Source organism: Phalangium opilio, unplaced genomic scaffold (genome assembly GCF_054372755.1).
Source record: "Phalangium opilio isolate 3A_F unplaced genomic scaffold, DU_Popi_V2 ptg001170l_1, whole genome shotgun sequence".
NCBI classification, from domain to species: domain Eukaryota; kingdom Metazoa; phylum Arthropoda; class Arachnida; order Opiliones; family Phalangiidae; genus Phalangium; species Phalangium opilio.
The window spans coordinates 4,251,076-4,270,003 of record NW_028324255.1 but is presented as its reverse complement, the minus strand read 5'-3'; the positions used below and the strand labels follow the sequence as shown (position 1 = coordinate 4,270,003).

The following is an 18,928-nucleotide window of genomic DNA, read 5'->3' as shown; positions in this document are numbered from 1 at the left end:
CCGAAAGGTTGGTGGTTCGAGCCCACCCGGAGCGGTGTTGTGAGGTCTCAGATGTAACGTAAAAAGTCAGTGTTTTTGCACAATACCAGACGAACATTTAATTTTTGGGCTTCCGTGGCGCAATGGTTAGCGCGTTCGGCTGTTAACCGATAGGTTGGTGGTTCGAGCCCATCCGGGAGCGGTGTTGTGAGTTATCAGATGTAACGTAAAAAGTCGGTGTTTTTCCACAATGCCTGACGAACATCTAATTTTTGGGCTTCCGTTGCGTAAAGGTTAGCGCGTTCAGCTGTTAACCGAAAGGTTGGTGGTTCGAGCCCATCCGGGAGCGGTGTTGTGGGGTCTCAGATGTAGCGTAAAAAGTCATAAGTTTTCCACAATACCTGACAACCATTTAATTTCTGAGCTTCCTTGGCTCAATGGTTAGCGTGTTCGTCTATTAACCGAAAGGTTGGTGGGTCAAGCCCACCCGGGAGCGGTGGTGCGAGATCTCAAATGTAACGTAAAAAGCCAAAGTTTTTCAGCAATACCTGACGACCATTTAATTTTTGGGCTTCCGTGGCGCAATGGCTAGCTCGTTCGGCTGTTAACCGAAAGGTTGGTGGTTCGAGCCCATCCGGGAGCGGTGTTGTGATGTCTCAGATGTAACGTAAAAAGTCAGTGTTTTTGCACAATACCTGACGAACGTTTAATTTTTGGGCTTCCGTGGCGCAATGGTTAGCGCGTATAGCTGTTAACCGAAAGGTTGGTGGTTCGAGCCCACCCGGGACAGATGTTGTGGGGTCGCAGATGTAGCGTAAAAACGCATAAGTTTTCCACAATACCTGACAAACATTTAATTTCTGAGCTTCCGTGACTCAATGGTTAGCGCGTTCGGCTGTTAACCGAAAAGTTGGTGGTTCGAGCCCACCCGGGAGCGGTGTTGTGAGATATCAAATGTAACGTAAAAAGCCAAAGTTTTTCAACAATACTTGACGACCATTTAATTTTTGGGCTTCCGTGGTGCAATGGTTAGCGCGTTCGGCTGTTAACCGAAAGGTTGTTAGTTCGAGCCCATCCGGGAGCGGTGTTGTGAGGTCTCAGATGTAACGTAAAAATTCAGGGTTTTTCCACAATACCAGGCGAACATTTAATATTTGGGCTTCCGTTGCGCAATGGTTATCGCGTTCGGCTGTTAACCGAAAGGTTGGTGGTTCGAGCCCACCCGGGAGCGGTGTTGTGAGGTCTCAGATGTAACGAAAAAAGCCAGTGTTTTTGCACAATACCTGACGAACGTTTAATTTTTGGGCTTCCGTGGCGCAATGCTTAGCGCGTTCGGCTGTTAACCGAAAGGTTGGTGGTTCGAGCACACCCGGGAGAGATGTTGTGGGGTCTCAGATGTAGCGTAAAAAGTCAAAGTTTTTCCACAATACTTGACGACCATTTAATTTTTGGGCTTCCGTGGTGCAATGGTTAGCGCGTTCGGCTGTTAACCGAAAGGTTGTTAGTTCGAGCCCATCCGGGAGAGGTGTTGTGGGTCTCAGATTTAGCTTAAAAAGTCAAGGGTTTTCCAAAATACCTGACAACCATTGAATTTCTGAGCTTCCGTGGCGCAATGGTTAGCGCGTTCGGCTTTTATCCGAAAGGTTGTTAGTTCGAGCCCATCCCGGAGCGGTGGCGTGAGGGTATCAGGTCAAAATATCGAAAATAAAATGTCGGATGCTGAAAATGCGTGTTGATTTCGTCGAAACACACAATAGCGAAATGCAATAATAGCGAAAACAACAACAGTGAAATGCAATAATAGCGATAGCAAGGTTAGCGAAGTGCAACAATATCGAGAACAAAAACAACGAAATGAAATATTGAAGAGAACAACAATAGCGAATTTCATACGGTACCTTAAAATATTTTTAACAATGCATACGTACTCTATACTAAAAGATAAAACACCGAATAATCCCCCGTAACAGGAAATGCAAAAAAGAGGGTATACGGACTAAATACCCCCAAGACAAAAGATCCCCGGTCATAATCCCCCATTTTTGAAACTTACAAAATCCCCGCTCTCTCATGACAAAATCCCCCGGTCATTTTTCCCCCTATTCGAGGAAAGAGTACAAAATCCCCCCACGCTCTAGACAAAATCCTTCGGTCATAATCCCCCGACAGTGTTTAATAAAAAGGTCGTAAAAATACAATATCAAAATTATCTAAAACACTAGCAGAGTCAGCGATCTGGTGGCATAGTGGATAAGGCGTTGAACAGCGGAGTGAAGGATGGTGGGTTCGTTTCGCCGAAGGTAAATAAATATTATTAAAATACAATTTGACTTATTTCAAATTAATTTTTGACTTTCATTCAGTTCTAGGGCAAAAATAGGTGTACGTAAAAGTTATTAGCGTAAATATGGTGAAAATTTGCAAATACGAAACATTTTTTGCTTTGAATTGGTTAATTGGTAGTGTCAATGACATGCAATATTTACGTTGGATTAGGTTAGGTTTTGTTCGGTTAGGTTGGGTTATGTTTGGTTCGATTGGATTAGGTTAGGTTGGTTAGGTTAGGTTAGTAATATTTTATAAATAACTTTAATATTTTACGCATTTTCCAAAATATTGTATTTTATTTTCATTGACTTCCCAAAATAATATGCCTTTTCCAAAATATTGTTGTTTATCTCCAATGACTTCCCAAAATAATATGCCTTTTCCAAAATATTGTTGTTTATCTTCTTTGACTTCCCAAAATAATATGCTTTTTCCAAAATAATATGCCTTTTCCAAAATATTGTTCTTTATCTTCATTCACTTCCCAAAATAATATGCTTTTTCCAATATATTGTTGTTTATCTTCATTGAGTTCCCAAAATAATATGCCTTTCCAAAATAATATGGTTTATCTTCATTAACTTTCCAAAATAATATGCCTTTTCCAAAATATTGTTGTTTATCTTCATGGACTTCCCAGGATAATATGCCGTTTCCAAAATATTCTTGATTATCTTCATTCACTTTCCAAAATGATATGCCTTTTCCAAAATATTGTTCTTTATCTTCATTCACTTCCCAAAATAATATGCTTTTTTCAAAATATTGTTGATTATTTTCATTCACTTCACAAAATATTATGCCTATTCTAAAATATTGTTCTTTATCCTCATTCACTTCCCAAAATAATATGCTTTTTTCAAAATATTGTAGATTATTTTCATTCACTCCCCAAAATATTATGCCTATTCCAAAATATTGTTGTGAATCTTCATTGACTTCCCAAAATAATATGCCTTTTCCAAAATATTGTTGTTTATCTTCATTGACTTCCCAAAATAATATGCTTTTCTCAAAATATTGTTGGTTATCTTCATTCACTTCCCAAAATAATATGCTTTTTCCAAAATATTGTTGATTATTTTCATTCACCTCCCAAAATATTATGCCTTTTCCAAAATATTGTTGTGTATCTTCATTGACTTCCCAAAATAATATGCCTTTTCCAAAATATTGTTGTTTATCTTCATTGACTTCCCATAATAACATGCCTTTCCAAAAAATTACATTTTATATTTCCTTCCGATATAACATTTCTCCTTTTTGCATAATAATGTTCTTTACTTTATATACTTAATATAATAGAGATTTCCCTCCCTGTCAATCACAGTTTGGTGGGAATTTGTTCTGGGGCTCGGGGGCATTTGAAGTGTGGCCTGGGGGGGGGAATTGTCCGGGGGATTTTGTAGCCTACGAGAGGGGATTATGTCCATTTTTTCTCTTATGGTGGGATTTAGCTCTGAAGAAGCTTTCGACGGTCTTTAAGCTATGATTTCAAAAGGTTCTCGAAACAGTCTAGACCATTAATGGCGGGCTGCATTATAGTTTGAGGATTACTCGACCAATGCTTTGATTATGTTATAATAACGATGCTATCTTCATCGCATGTGCATTCAATTTGGTAGTTTTCGAATCTTTACTACTTTACATTAGGTTTCGTTGTAAAGGTATTTAGCTGTTATTAAGTTCGCTAAAAATGTATTTAGCGTTTAATGATTTCAAGGTAATTGTAATTCGCTAACTTTGCTATCGCTATAAAGATATTTCGCTATTATTGCATTTCGCTGTTTTTGTTTTCGCTATTTTGACCGTCGATATTGTGCCTTCGACATTTTGGATTTCGCTATTTTGACCTACAAGCGTTGTGAGGTCTCAGATGTAACGTAAAAAGTCAAAGTTTTTCCACAATACCTGACGTCCATTTAATATTTGGGCTTCCGTTGCGCAATGGTTATCGCGTTCAGATGTTAACCGAAAGGTTGGTGGTTCGAGCCCACCCGGGAGCGGTGTTGTGAGGTCTCAGATGTAACGTAAAAAGTCAGTGTTTTTGCACAATACCTGACGAACGTTTAATTTTTGGGCTTCCGTGGCGCAATGGTTAGCGCGTTCAGCTGTTAACCGAAAGGTTGGTGGTTCGAGCCCACCCGGGAGAGATGTTGTGGGGTCTCAGATGTAGCGTAAAAAGTCATAAGTTTTCCACAATACCTGACAACCATTTAATTTCTGAGCTTCCGTGGCTCAATGGTAAGCGCGTTCGGCTGTTAACCGAAAGGTTGGTGGTTTGAGCCCACCCGGGAGCGGTGTTGCGAGATCTCAAATGTAACGTAAAAAGCCAAAGTTTTTCAACAATACCTGACGACCATTTAATTTTTGGGCTTCCGTGGCGCAATGGTTAGCGCGTTCGGCTGTTAACCGAAAGGTTGGTTGTTGGAGCCCATCTGGGAGCGGTGTTGTGAGGTCTCAGATGTGACGTAAAAAGTCAAAGTTTTTCCACAATACCTGACGTCCATGTAATATTTGGGCTTCCGTTGCGCAATGGTTATCGCGTTCAGCTGTTAACCGAAAGGTTGGTGGTTCGAGCCCACCCGGGAGCGGTGTTGTGAGGTCTCAGATGTAACGTAAAAAGACAGTGTTTTTGCACAATACCTGACGAACGTTTAATTTTTGGGCTTCCGTGGCGCAATGGTTAGCGCGTTCAGCTGTTAACCGAAAGGTTGGTGGTTCGAGCCCACCCGGGAGAGATGTTGTGGGGTCTCAGATGTAGCGTAAAAAGTCATAAGTTTTCCACAATACCTGACAATCATTTAATGTGTGAGCTTCCGTGGCTCAATAGTTAGCGCGTTCGGCTGTTAACCGAAAAGTTGGTGGTTCGAGCCCACCCGGGAGCGGTGTTGTGAGATATCAAATGTAACGTAAAAAGCCAAAGTTTTTCAACAATACTTGACGACCATTTAATTTTTGAGCTTCCGTGGTGCAATGGTTAGCGCGTTCGGCTGTTAACCAAAAGGTTGTTAGTTCGAGCCCATCCGGGAGCGGTATTGTGAGGTCTCAGATGTAACGTAAAAAGTCAGAGTTTTTCCACAATAAAAGACGAACGTTTAATTTTTGGGCTTCCGTTGCGCAATGGTTAGCGCGTTCGGCTGTTAACCGAAAGGCTGGTGGTTCGAGCCCATCCGGAAGCGGTGTTGTGAGGTCTCAGATGTAACGTAAAAAGTCGGTGTTTTTCCACAATGCCTGACGAACATCTAATTTTTGGGCTTCCGTGGCGCAAAGGTTAGCGCGTTCAGCTGTTAACCGAAAGGTTGGTGGTTCAAGCCCACCCAGGAGCGGTGCTGTGAGGTTTCAGATGTTACGTAAAAAGTCAAAGTTTTTCTACAATACCTGACGAACATTTAATTTCATAGCTTCCCTGGCTCAATGGTTAGCGCGTTCAGCTGTTAACCAAGAGGTTGGTGGTTCGAGCCCACCCGGGAGAGATGTTGTGGGGTCTCAGATGTAGCGTAAAAAGTCATAAGTTTTCCACATTACCTGACAACCATTTAATTTCTGAGCTTCCTTGGCTCAATGGTTAGCGCGTTCGGCTGTTAACCGAAAGGTTGGTGGTTTGAGCCTACCCGGGAGCGGTGTTGCGAGATCTCAAATGTAACGTAAAAAGCCAAAGTTTTTCAACAATACCTGACGACCATTTAATTTTTGGGCTTCCGTGGCGCAATGGTTAGCGCGTTCGGCTGTTAACCGAACTGTTGGTGGTTCGAGCCCATCCGGGAGCGGTGTGGTGAGGTCTCAGATGTGACGTAAAAAGGCGAAGTTTTTCCACAATACCTGACGTCCATTTAATATTTGGGCTTCCGTTGCGCAATGGTTTTCGCGTTCAGCTGTTAACCGAAAGGTTGGTGGTTCGAGCCCACCCGGGAGCGGTGTTGTGAGGTCTCAGATGTAACGTAAAAAGTCAGTGTTTTTGCACAATACCTGACGACGATTTAATTTTTGGGCTTGCGTGGCCCAAGGTAGCGCGTTCGGCTGTTAACCGAAAGGTTGGTGGTTCGAGCCCACCCGGGAGCGGTGTTGTGAGGTCTCAGATGTAACGTAAAAAGTCAGTGTTTTTGCACAATACTTGACGACCATTTAATTTTTGGGCTTCCGTGGCCCAAGGTAGCGCGTTCGGCTGTTAATCGAAAGGTTGGTGGTTCGAGCTTATCCGGGAGCGGTGTTGTGAGGTCTCAGACGTGACGTAAAATGTCAAAGTTTTTCCACAATACCTGACGTCCATTTAATTTTTGGGCTTCCGTTGCGCAATGGTTATCGCGTTCAGCTGTTAACCGAGGGGTTGGTGGTTCGAGCCCACCCGGGAGCGGTGTTGTGAGGTCTCAGATGTGACGTAAAAAGTCAAAGTTTTTCCACAATTACTGAAGAACATTTAATTTTTGGGCTTCCGTTGCGCAATGGTTATCGCGTTCATCTGTTCATCTGTTAACCGAAAGGTTGGTGGTTCGAGCACACCCGGGAGTGGTGCTGTGAGGTTTCAGATGTTACGTAAAAAGTCAAAGTTTTTCCACAATACCTGACGACCATTTAAGATCTGAGCTTCCGTGGCTCAATGAAATTCACGTTCGGCTTTTAACCGATAGTTTGGTGGTTCTAGCCCATCCGGGAGCGGTATTGTGAGGTCTCAGATGTAACGTTTAAAGTCAGTGTTTTTGCACAATACCTGACGACGATTTAATTTTTGGGCTTGCGTGGCCCAAGGTAGCGTGTTCGGCTGTTAACCGAAAGGTTAACAAAAAGGTGATGAAAAATATTATTACAATGAACTTGAACAAAAAGTTCTTGTAAAGAACTAAAATTAAATACCACTAAAATACTCTATATTTGTTATCCATAATAAACCAAAATGAAATTTATCTACTCGAACATCAGAAGCGCAAGATGTAATTTACCAAATCTGATTGCAACGCTAGCGACAAAAGAGATAGATCCGGATATAATAGCCTTAACAGAAACATGGTTTAGAGAAAATACATTTTTATACTTGCAAAATTATAATTTTTTTGGAATAAGGAATAGACTAGGTGGGGGGTGGGATTCTACTGTAAACAAGATATAAAAATAATTAGAATTTCAAACCTATGCATGTGTACGCAAGACGTGGAGAGTTATGTTATAAAGGTTTTAGAAACTGACGAAATCTATGCGATAATATATAGACCCCACTCCTCGAACTTTCACAATTTTTTAAATGCCCTGGAATTCATTTTGGAGGGACTGGGAAATAATAAAAATAGGAAAATATTAGCAGGTGATTTTAATATAAACCTACTAGAAACCACTCCATGCTCGAATGCCTTAATAGAACTATGTTTGAGCTATGGTCTCAAACAAACTGTCCAAACTCCCACTAGAACAACGATAAGCACTGCCACCTGTATTGATAATATCTTTATAAATTTTGAGGGCATTACCAAAGTACTAGCCAGCGTGGATATAACTGATCATATGCCCTTATACCTTACCTCTACAACAATTCTGAAAAAAGACAACACAGTTAGATTAAGAGATTACAGTAAAACCAATTTACAAAAATTTAAATCAAGAATCAACAATATAAATTGGGAACAACTTTACAATAACTCTGACATTAATACTGCTTACGATTTCTTCGAAGAAAAAATCAGTGCCGAATATAACATGAGTTTTGCATACAAGACAATAAAATTAGGAAAAGACTCGTGGATAACAGACGATATAAAAGAAATTTTGAGGAATAAACATAAAGCACAAAAAAGGTTTAGAAGATCGCCCTCACAGATGAACAAAGATCAATACTTACATCTTAGAAACCGAGCAAACAATATTATTAGAAATAGCCGTAATGAGTTTTTCAGGAGTAAGTTATATGGTTCAAAAACGAATGAAGAAAAATGGCAAATTGTAAATCAACTATTGGGAAAAGGTCAAATGACCCAAGAACAAATTACATTACACCCTAATAAATTAAATGAATATTTTACTAGCAACGAATCTAAACCAGTTAATGTTAAATCATTAAACTTTCTCGAACTAAACCCCAACACAATGGCTCTGTACGAAACCGACGAAGCAGAACTGGTAACCATAATTAACTCTCTCCAAAATAACTCGTCATCTGGCTTTGACGGCATAAAAGCTAAACCGCTGAAAATAGTGATAGAAAGCATAATAACCCCACTTAAATACCTAATTAACTTATCCTTCAATCTAGGTATCTATCCAGAAAATCTAAAAAAAACCATAATAGTTCCAATTTTTAAGAAAGACAACCCAAAAACTCCGTCAAATTATCGCCCTATTTCACTTCTATCTATTATAGCAAAAATATTTGATAAAGCCTTTCACGTGCGACTCAACTCCTTCGTGGAGAAATTTAACATATTATCGGAATTTCAATTTGGTTTCCGTAGTGGAAATGGTACAATGGAAGCATTAGGGGGAGCATACAAGTATATACTAGAGGCACTTGATCAAAGTGAAATCTGTGTGGGCGTTTTTCTGGATCTGCGAAAAGCTTTCGATAGTGTAGATCACGAACATCTACTAAACAAACTATACAAACAAGGGATCAGAGGAACTGCAAGTGCGTGGCTAAAAAGCTACTTAGAAAATAGACAATGCTACACTAGAGTGGGAAGGGATTTATCTGCGCCAAGTCAATTAATGTCTGGAGTTCCGCAGGGCTCTATAATATCACCACTCCTATTTAATCTAGTTATAAATGACCTCATTAAACAGGCACCGTCTGGTCACATGTTCATGTACGCAGATGACGCGCTCCTTTTATATAAATCCGCAAACCCAATAAATGCAATAGATCAATCAAACCACTACCTAGATAAGATATTTAAGTGGATCATAGATAATGGGCTTCTCCTTAATATAAAAAAGACGGAATGCATAATATTCCATAATAGGGGTACAGATGTCAGTACGGTACTAAATGGTATCGAACTTAATAAGGAAAAAATTCAAATAGTAGATAAATACAAATATCTAGGCCTATACTTTGATAAACACCTGACCTGGGACAGTCATGTTAATATAACCAGCTCAAAATTAGCCCGAGTGAATGGATTACTTTACCATTGTAGAAAAATGGTACCCAGAAATATTCTAATTGAAATATACCACGCATTATTTAATTCGGTGCTCTCCTATGGAATACAATTCTGGGGCAACACAACAAAAGCTAGTAAAAATAGGATACATATCCTACAAAAAAGGGCAATTAGATCAATATATAATTTATCATTTAGAGACCATACCCAAGAGTACTTTACTAGGGCAAAAATTTTAAACATACAAGAGAGTATACAGTATAATAGCTTATGTTTCATATACACAAACATTAGGCGGGAAAATAGCCTAATAAAAATGAAGCAGAAAAATAGACATACTAGATCACTAGAGCTATTAGATTTACCTAAATGTAACACTTCAAAAAAATTCACGTCAATATTTTATACGGGAATAAAATTATATAACACAATATCACCTGAAATTCAAGCAAAACCGACTTTAACTAGATTTAAAAAGACTATAAAATCACTAATAGTAGAAAAAAATAATAAAACCTTTACTTTTTTATTTAATTTGTTTTTATAAAGCCACTTTTGGCATAACCAATTGTTAAATTTTTTATAATATAACATGCCACTGTTCAATTTTAAGTTGACATAACATAAATTCATTAATTCTTTTTTCATGAATCGTTAACACTAATTATTATAATACACCATTGTTAAATCTATTTTTTAAATTAAATTGTTGTATTAAATTAAGCAGATAGGCACGGGGCTTACAAGTCACAATGTGACTTAGCCCCGTAGCAAACTGTATATGTAATGATAAGTAAAAAAAAATAAACATTTTTGAATTTGAATTTGATTTGAATTTGAGGTTGGTGGTTCGAACCCACCCGGGAGCGGTGTTGTGAGGTCTCAGATGTAACGTAAAAAGTCAGTGTTTTTGCACAATACCTGACGACCATTTAATTTTTGGGCTTCCGTGGCCCAAGGTAGCGCGTTCGGCTGTTAATCGAAAGGTTGGTGGTTCGAGCTTATCCGGGAGCGGTGTTGTGAGGTCTCAGACGTGACGTAAAATGTCAAAGTTTTTCCACAATACCTGACGTCCTTTTAATTTTTGGGCTTCCGTTGCGCAATGGTTATCGCGTTCAGCTGTTAACCGAGGGGTTGGTGGTTCGAGCCCACCCGGGAGCGGTGTTGTGAGGTCTCAGATGTGACGTAAAAAGTCAAAGTTTTTCCACAATTACTGAAGAACATTTAATTTTTGGGCTTCCGTTGCGCAATGGTTATCTCGTTCATCTGTTCATCTGTTAACCGAAAGGTTGGTGGTTCGAGCACACCCGGGAGTGGTGCTGTGAGGTTTCAGATGTTACGTAAAAAGTCAAAGTTTTTCCACAATACCTGGCGACCATTTAAGATCTGAGCTTCCGTTGCTCAATGAAATTCACGTTCGGCTTTTAACCGATAGTTTGGTGGTTCTAGCCCATCCGGGAGCGGTATTGTGAGGTCTCAGATGTAACGTAAAAAGTCAGAGTTTTTCCACAATGCCTGACGAACATCTAATTTTTGGGCTTCCGTGGCGCAAAGGTTAGCGCGTTCAGCTGTTAACCGAAAGGTTGGTGGTTCGAGCCCTCCCAGGAGCGGTGCTGTGAGGTTTCAGATGTTACGTAAAAAGTCAAAGTTTTTCTACAATACCTGACGACCATTTAATTTCAGAGCTTACCTGGCTCAATGGTTAGCGCGCTCGGCTTTTAACCGATAGTTTGGTGGTTCAAGCACATCCAAGAGCGGTGTTGTGAGGTCTCAGATGTAACGTAAAAAGTCAGTGTTTTTCCACAATACCTGACGAACGTTTAATTTTTGGGCTTCCGTGGCGCAATGGTTAGCGCGTTCAGCTGTTAACCGAAAGGTTGGTGGTTCGAGCCCACCCGGGAGAGATGTTGTGGGGTCTCAGATGTAGCGTAAAAAGTCGTACGTTTTCCACAATACCTGACAACCATTTAATTTCTGAGCTTCCGTGGCTCAATGGTTAGCGCGTTCGGCTGTTAACCGAAAGGTTGGTGGTTTGAGCCCACCCGGGAGCGGTGTTGCGAGATCTCAAATGTAACGTAAAAGTCCAAAGTTTTTCAACAATACCTGACGACCATTTAATTTTTGGGCTTCCGTGGCGCAATGGTTAGCGCGTTCGGCTGTTGACCGAAAGGTTTGTGGTTCGAGCCCATCCGGGAGCGGTGTTGTGAGGTCTCAGATGTGACGTAAAAAGTCAAAGTTTTTCCACAGTTACTGAAGAACATTTAATTTTTGGGCTTCCGTGGCTCAATGAAATTCGCGTTCAGCTGTTAACCGAAAGGTTAGTGGTTCGAGCCCACCTTGGAGCGGTGTTGTGAGGTCTCAGATATAACGTAAAAAGTTAGTGTTTTTGCACAATACCTGACGACCATTTAATTTTTGGGCTTCCGTGGCCCAAGGTAGCGCGTTCGGCTGTTAATCGAAAGGTTGGTGGTTCGAGCTTATCCGGGAGCGGTGTTGTGAGGTCTCAGACGTGACGTAAAATGTCAAAGTTTTTCCACAATACCTGACGTCCTTTTAATTTTTGGGCTTCCGTTGCGCAATGGTTATCGCGTTCAGCTGTTAACCGAGGGGTTGGTGGTTCGAGCCCACCCGGGAGCGGTGTTGTGAGGTCTCAGATGTGACGTAAAAAGTCAAAGTTTTTCCACAATTACTGAAGAACATTTAATTTTTGGGCTTCCGTTGCGCAATGGTTATCTCGTTCATCTGTTCATCTGTTAACCGAAAGGTTGGTGGTTCGAGCACACCCGGGAGTGGTGCTGTGAGGTTTCAGATGTTACGTAAAAAGTCAAAGTTTTTCCACAATACCTGGCGACCATTTAAGATCTGAGCTTCCGTTGCTCAATGAAATTCACGTTCGGCTTTTAACCGATAGTTTGGTGGTTCTAGCCCATCCGGGAGCGGTATTGTGAGGTCTCAGATGTAACGTAAAAAGTCAGAGTTTTTCCACAATGCCTGACGAACATCTAATTTTTGGGCTTCCGTGGCGCAAAGGTTAGCGCGTTCAGCTGTTAACCGAAAGGTTGGTGGTTCGAGCCCTCCCAGGAGCGGTGCTGTGAGGTTTCAGATGTTACGTAAAAAGTCAAAGTTTTTCTACAATACCTGACGACCATTTAATTTCAGAGCTTACCTGGCTCAATGGTTAGCGCGCTCGGCTTTTAACCGATAGTTTGGTGGTTCAAGCACATCCAAGAGCGGTGTTGTGAGGTCTCAGATGTAACGTAAAAAGTCAGTGTTTTTCCACAATACCTGACGAACGTTTAATTTTTGGGCTTCCGTGGCGCAATGGTTAGCGCGTTCAGCTGTTAACCGAAAGGTTGGTGGTTCGAGCCCACCCGGGAGAGATGTTGTGGGGTCTCAGATGTAGCGTAAAAAGTCGTAAGTTTTCCACAATACCTGACAACCATTTAATTTCTGAGCTTCCGTGGCTCAATGGTTAGCGCGTTCGGCTGTTAACCGAAAGGTTGGTGGTTTGAGCCCACCCGGGAGCGGTGTTGCGAGATCTCAAATGTAACGTAAAAGTCCAAAGTTTTTCAACAATACCTGACGACCATTTAATTTTTGGGCTTCCGTGGCGCAATGGTTAGCGCGTTCGGCTGTTGACCGAAAGGTTTGTGGTTCGAGCCCATCCGGGAGCGGTGTTGTGAGGTCTCAGATGTGACGTAAAAAGTCAAAGTTTTTCCACAGTTACTGAAGAACATTTAATTTTTGGGCTTCCGTGGCTCAATGAAATTCGCGTTCAGCTGTTAACCGAAAGGTTAGTGGTTCGAGCCCACCTTGGAGCGGTGTTGTGAGGTCTCAGATATAACGTAAAAAGTTAGTGTTTTTGCACAATACCTGACGAACGTTTAATTTTTGGGCTTCTGAGGCGCAATGGTTAGCGCGTTCAGCTGTTAACCGAAAGGTTGGTGGTTCGAGCCCATCCGGGAGCGGTGTTATGAGGTCTCAGATGTGACGTAAAAAGTCAGTGTTTTTCCACAATGCCTGACGAACATCTAATTTTTGGGCTTCCGTGGCGCAAAGGTTAGCGCGTTCAGCTGTTAACCGAAAGGTTGGTGGTTCGAGCCCACCCAGGAGCGGTGCTGTGAGGTTTTAGATGTTACGTAAAAATGCCAAGTTTTTCTACAATACCTGACGACCATTTAATTTCAGAGCTTCCCTGGCTCAATGGTTAGCGCGTTCGGCTTTTAACCGATAGTTTGGTGATTCAAGCACATCCAAGAGCGGTGTTGTGAGGTCTCAGATGTAACGTAAAAGTCAGTGTTTTTCCACAATACCTGACGAACCTTTAATTTTTGGGCTTCCGTGTCGCAATGGTTAGCGCGTTCAGCTGTTAACCGAAAGGTTGGTGGATCGAGCCCATCCGGGAGCGGTGTTGTGAGGTCAGATCAGACGTGACGTAAAATGTCAAAGTTTTTCCACAATACCTGACGTCCATTTAATTTTTGGGCTTCCGTTGCGCAATGGCTATCGCGTTCAGCTGTTAACCGAAAGGTTGGTGGTTCGAGCCCACCCAGGAGCGGTCCTGTGAGGTTTCAGATGTTACGTAAAAAGTCAAAGTTTTTCTACAATACCTGACGACCATTTAATTTCAGAACTTCCCTGGCTCAATGGTTAGCGCGTTCGGCTTTTAACCGATAGTTTGGTGATTCAAGCACATCCAAGAGCGGTGTTGTGAGGTCTCAGATGTAACGTAAAGGTCAGTGTTTTTCCACAATACCTGACGAACGTTTAATTTTTGGGCTTCCGTGTCGCAATGGTTAGCGCGTTCAGCTGTTAACCGAAAGGTTGGTGGATCGAGCCCATCCGGGAGCGGTGTTGTGAGGTCTCAGACGTGACGTAAAATGTCAAAGTTTTTCCACAATACCTGACGTCCATTTAATTTTTGGGCTTCCGTTGCGCAATGGTTATCGCGTTCAGCTGTTAACCGAAAGGTTGGTGGTTCCAGCCCATCCGGGAACGTTGGTGTTAAGTTTTATAAGTAACGTAAAAAGTCAAATTTTTTCCACAATACCTGACGACCATTTAAGATCTGAGCTTCCGTGGCTCAATGAAATTCGCGTTCGGCTTTTAACCGATAGTTTGGTGGTTCTAGCCCATCCGGGAGCGATATTGTGAGGTCTCAGATGTAACGGAAAAAGTCAGAGTTTTTCCAAAATAAAAGACGAACGTTTAATATTTGGGCTTCCGTTGCGCAATGCTTAGCGCGTTCGGCTGTTAACCAAAAGGTTGGTGGTTCGAGCCCATCCGGGAGCGGTGTTGTGAGGTCGCAGATGTAACGAAAAAGTCGGTGTTTTTCCACAATGCCTGACGATCATCTAATTTTTGGGCTTCCGTGGCGCAATGGTTAGCACGTTCAGCTGTTAACCGAAAGGTTGGTGGTTCGAGACCACCCAGGAGCGGTGCTGTGAATTTTCAGATGTAACGTAAAAAGTCAAAGTTTTTCCACAATACCTGACGACCATTTAATTTCAGAGCTTCCGTGGCTCAATGGTTAGCGCGTTCGGCTTTTAACCGATAGTTTGGTGGTTCAAGCCCATCCAAGAGCGTTGTTGTGAGGTCTCAGATGTAACGTAAAAAGTCAGTGTTTTTCCACAATACCTGACGAACGTTTAATTTTAGGGCTTCCGTGGCGCAATGGTTAGCGCTTTCGGCTGTTAACCGAAAGGTTGGTGGTTCGAGCCCATCCGGGAGCGGTGTTGTGAGGTCTCAGATTTGACGTAAAAAGTCAGTGTTTTTGCACAATACCTGACGACCATTTAATTTTTGGGCTTACGTGGCCCAAGGTAGCGCGTTCGGCTGTTAACCGAAATTTTGGTGGTTCGAGCCCATCCGGGAGCGTTGTTGTGAGGTCTCAGAAGTAACGTAAAAAGTCAGTGTTTTTCCACAATACCTGACGAAGGTTTAATTTTTGGGCTTCCGTGGCGCAATGGTTAGCGCGTTCGGCTGTTAACCGAAAGGTTGGTGGTTCGAGCCCACCCGGGAGCGGTGTTGTGAGGTCTAAGATGTAACGTAAAAAGTCAGTGTTTTTGCACAATACCTGACGACCATTTAATTTTTGGGCTTCCGTGGCCCAAGGTAGCGCGTTCGGCTGTTAATCGAAAGGTTGGTGGTTCGAGCTTATCCGGGAGCGGTGTTGTGAGGTCTCAGACGTGACGTAAAATGTCAAAGTTTTTCCACAATACCTGACGTCCATTTAATTTTTGGGCTTCCGTTGCGCAATGGTTATCGCGTTCAGCTGTTAACCGAGGGGTTGGTGGTTCGAGCCCACCCGGAAGCGGAGTTGTGAGGTCTCAGATGTGACGTAAAAAGTCAAAGTTTTTCCACAATTACTGAAGAACATTTAATTTTTGGGCTTCCGTTGTGCAATGGTTATCTCGTTCATCTGTTCATCTGTTAACCGAAAGGTTGGTGGTTCGAGCACACCCGGGAGTGGTGCTGTGAGGTTTCAGATGTTACGTAAAAAGTCAAAGTTTTTCCACAATACCTGACGACCATTTAAGATCTGAGCTTCCGTTGCTCAATGAAATTCACGTTCGGCTTTTAACCGATAGTTTGGTGGTTCTAGCCCATCCGGGAGCGGTATTGTGAGGTCTCAGATGTAACGTAAAAAGTCAGAGTTTTTTCACAATGCCTGACGAACATCTAATTTTTGGGCTTCCGTGGTGCAAAGGTTAGCGCGTTCAGCTGTTAACCGAAAGGTTGGTGGTTCTAGCCCTCCCAGGAGCGGTGCTGTGAGGTTTCAGATGTTACGTAAAAAGTCAAAGTTTTTCTACAATACCTGACGACCATTTAATTTCAGAGCTTCCCTGGCTCAATGGTTAGCGCGCTCGGCTTTTAACCGATAGTTTGGTGGTTCAAGCACATCCAAGAGCGGTGTTGTGAGGTCTCAGATGTAACGTAAAAAGTCAGTGTTTTTCCACAATACCTGACGAACGTTTAATTTTTGGGCTTCCGTGGCGCAATGGTTAGCGCGTTCAGCTTTTAACCGAAAGGTTGGTGGTTCGAGCCCACCCGGGAGAGATGTTGTGGGGTCTCAGATGTAGCGTAAAAAGTCGTAAGTTTTCCACAATACCTGACAACCATTTAATTTCTGAGCTTCCGTGGCTCAATGGTTAGCGCGTTCGGCTGTTAACCGAAAGGTTGGTGGTTTGAGCCCACCCGGGAGCGGTGTTGCGAGATCTCAAATGTAACGTAAAAGTCCAAAGTTTTTCAACAATACCTGACGACCATTTAAAATTTGGGCTTCCGTGGCGCAATGGTTAGCGCGTTCGGCTGTTGACCGAAAGGTTTGTGGTTCGAGCCCATCCGGGAGCGGTGTTGTGAGGTCTCAGATGTGACGTAAAAAGTCAAAGTTTTTCCACAGTTACTGAAGAACATTTAATTTTTGGGCTTCCGTGGCTCAATGAAATTCGCGTTCAGCTGTTAACCGAAAGGTTAGTGGTTCGAGCCCACCTTGGAGCGGTGTTGTGAGGTCTCAGATATAACGTAAAAAGTCAGTGTTTTTGCACAATACCTGACGAACATCTAATTTTTGGGCTTCCGTGGCGCAAAGGTTAGCGCGTTCAGCTGTTAACCGAAAGGTTGGTGGTTCGAGCCCACCCAGGAGCGGTGCTGTGAGGTTTTAGATGTTACGTAAAAATGCCAAGTTTTTCTACAATACCTGACGACCATTTAATTTCAGAGCTTCCCTGGCTCAATGGTTAGCGCGTTCGGCTTTTAACCGATAGTTTGGTGATTCAAGCACATCCAAGAGCGGTGTTGTGAGGTCTCAGATGTAACGTAAAAGTCAGTGTTTTTCCACAAAACCTGACGAACCTTTAATTTTTGGGCTTCCGTGTCGCAATGGTTAGCGCGTTCAGCTGTTAACCGAAAGGTTGGTGGATCGAGCCCATCCGGGAGCGGTGTTGTGAGGTCAGATCAGACGTGACGTAAAATGTCAAAGTTTTTCCACAATACCTGACGTCCATTTAATTTTTGGGCTTCCGTGGCGCAAAGGTTAGCGCGTTCAGCTGTTAACCGAAAGGTTGGTGGTTCGAGCCCACCCAGGAGCGGTCCTGTGAGGTTTCAGATGTTACGTAAAAGTCAAAGTTTTTCTATAATACCTGACGACCATTTAATTTCAGAACTTCCCTGGCTCAATGGTTAGCGCGTTCGGCTTTTAACCGAATGGTTTGGTGATTCAAGCACATCCAAGAGCGGTGTTGTGAGGTCTCAGATGTAACGTAAAGGTCAGTGTTTTTCCACAATACCTGACGAACGTTTAATTTTTGGGCTTCCGTGTCGCAATGGTTAGCGCGTTCAGCTGTTAACCGAAAGGTTGGTGGATCGAGCCCATCCGGGAGCGGTGTTGTGAGGTCTCTGACGTGACGTAAAATGTCAAAGTTTTTCCACAATACCTGACGTCCATTTAATTTTTGGGCTTCCGTTGCGCAATGGTTATCGCGTTCAGCTGTTAACCGAGGGGTTGGTGGTTCGAGCCCCCCCGGGAGCGGTGTTGTGAGGTTTCAGATGTAACGTAAAAATTCAAAGTTTTTCCACAATACCTGACGTCCATTTAATTTTTGGGCCTCCGGGGCGCAAAGGTTATCGCGTTCACCTGTTTACCGAAAGGTTGGTGGTTCCAGCCCATCCGGGAACGTTGGTGTTAAGTTTTATAAGTAACGTAAAAAGTCAAATTTTTTCCACAATACCTGACGACCATTTAAGATCTGAGCTTCCGTGGCTCAATGAAATTCGCGTTCGGCTTTTAACCGATAGTTTGGTGGTTCTAGCCCATCCGGGAGCGATATTGTGAGGTCTCAGATGTAACGGAAAAAGTCAGAGTTTTTCCAAAATAAAAGATGAACGTTTAATTTTAGGGCTTCCGTGGCGCAATGGTTAGCGCGTTCGGCTTTTAACCGAAAGGTTGGTGGTTCGAGCCCATCCGGGAGCGGTGTTGTGAGGTCTCAGATTTGACGTAAAAAGTCAGTGTTTTTGCACAATACCTGACGACCATTTAATTTTAGGGCTTCCGTGGCGCAATGGTTAGCGCGTTCGGCTGTTAACCGAAAGGTTGGTGGTTCGAGCCCATCCGGGAGCGGTGTTGTGAGGTCTCAGATTTGACGTAAAAAGTCAGTGTTTTTGCACAATACCTGACGACCATTTAATTTTTGGGCTTCCGTGGCCAAGGTAGCGCGTTCGGCTGTTAATCGAAAGGTTGGTGGTTCGAGCTTATCCGGGAGCGGTGTTGTGAGGTCTCAGACGTGACGTAAAATGTCAAAGGTTTTCCACAATACCTGACGTCCATTTAATTTTTGGGCTTCCGTTGCGCAATGGTTATCGCGTTCAGCTGTTAACCGAGGGGTTGGTGGTTCGAGCCCACCCGGGAGCGGTGTTGTGAGGTCTCAGATGTGACGTAAAAAGTCAAAGTTTTTCCACAATTACTGAAGAACATTTAATTTTTGGGCTTCCGTGGCGCAATGGTTATCTCGTTCATCTGTTCATCTGTTAACCGA

At 42.7% G+C, this 18,928-nt stretch overlaps 1 non-coding gene across 1 annotated transcript; it reads left to right on the top strand.

The window, feature by feature from the left end:
- The first annotated feature begins 18,293 nt into the window (after nt 1-18,293).
- Nucleotides 18,294-18,366, top strand: TRNAK-UUU (transfer RNA lysine (anticodon UUU)). The gene has a single exon. It is a non-coding gene; the product is annotated as a tRNA-Lys (tRNA).
- The last annotated feature ends 562 nt before the right edge of the window (nt 18,367-18,928 follow it).